Genomic DNA, 1717 nt, shown 5'->3' with positions numbered 1-1717 from the left:
GCTTGCTGTTCTCTGGTAACTTAAACGCTACACACCTTGCTAGAAAACTTAAACGCTACACGCCTTGCTGTTCTCTGGTAACTTAAACACCACACGCCTTGCTGTTCTCTGGTAACTTAAACGCTACACGCCTTGCTGTTCTCTGGTAACTTAAACGCTACACGCCATGCTGTTCTCTGGTAACTTAAACACTACACGCCTTGCTGTTCTCTGGTAACTTAAACGCTACACACCTTGCTAGAAAACTTAAACGCTACACGCCTTGCTGTTCTCTGGTAACTTAAACGCTACACGCCTTGCTGTTCTCTGGTAACTTAAACACTACACGCCTTGCTGTTCTCTGGTAACTTAAACACTACACGCCTTGCTGTTCTCTGGTAACTTAAACGCTACACGCCTTGCTGTTCTCTGGTAACTTAAACGCTACACGCCTTGCTGTTCTTTGGTAACTTAAACGCTACACGCCTTGCTAGAAAACTTAAACGCTACACGCCTTGCTGTTCTCTGGTAACTTAAACGCTACACGCCTTGCTAGAAAACTTAAACGCTACACGCCTTGCTGTTCTCTGGTAACTTAAACACTACACGCCTTGCTGTTCTCTGGTAACTTAAACACTACACGCCTTGCTGTTGTCTGGTAACTTAAACGCTACACGCCTTGCTGTTCTTTGGTAACTTAAACGCTACACGCCTTGCTAGAAAACTTAAACGCTACACGCCTTGCTGTTCTTTAGTAACTTAAACGCTACACGCCTTGCTAGAAAACTTAAACGCTACACGCCTTGCTGTTCTCTGGTAACTTAAACGCTACACGCCTTGCTAGAAAACTTAAACGCTACACGCCTTGCTGTTCTTTGGTAACTTAAACACTACACGCCTTGCTGTTCTGTGGTAACTTAAACACTACACGCCTTGCTGTTCTCTGGTAACTTAAACACTACACGCCTTGCTGTTCTTTGGTAACTTAAACGCTACACACCTTGCTAGAAAACTTAAACGCTACACGCCTTGCTGTTCTTTGGTAACTTAAACGCTACACGCCTTGCTAGAAAACTTAAACGCTACACGCCTTGCTGTTCTTTGGTAACTTAAACGCTACACGCCTTGCTAGAAAACTTAAACGCTACACGCCTTGCTGTTCTTTGGTAACTTAAACGCTACACGCCTTGCTAGAAAACTTAAACGCTACACGCTTTGGTGTTCTTTGGTAACTTAAACGCTACACGCCTTGCTAAAAAACTTAAAACACTACACATCTTTCATGTTCTCTAGAAGAAAAAAGAAGAAAAAGCAAAAAGAAAACACAAAAAAACAATCCACGCCATCGGCATACGATGTGACAAAATCAGAAAGATCACATACAGTAAACTACGGTTATAACAAACACGCTTATATATGTATGTGTATATGCTGTGTATATGCTTATCACGAACTACAGTTATAACGAACTAAAATTAGTGGTCCCTTTTAGTTCGTTATAACCGTAGTTTACTGTATTGTAACCACCCTATCCTCACCGACCTCATCAGTTGGCCCTTGCGACTTCCATGGAGTGCGGAATCCCATGTGGTCATATTGAGGAAGTATCGCACATAAACCTGAACTGCACATGGCTCAAGCGTTATTTGGAAATTGATAGTTCTTGATAAGTGTGACGATTGACTCACAGGACATCAAGAGAAGGACTTAAAGGGAAATACCCACAGCCGGGAAGTAT

This window comes from Haliotis rufescens, unplaced genomic scaffold (genome assembly GCF_023055435.1).
Source record: "Haliotis rufescens isolate VD_foot unplaced genomic scaffold, xgHalRufe1.0.p SCAF_126, whole genome shotgun sequence".
In the NCBI taxonomy this organism is placed as follows: Eukaryota; Metazoa; Mollusca; class Gastropoda; order Lepetellida; family Haliotidae; genus Haliotis; species Haliotis rufescens.
This window is presented reverse-complemented; position numbering follows the sequence as displayed.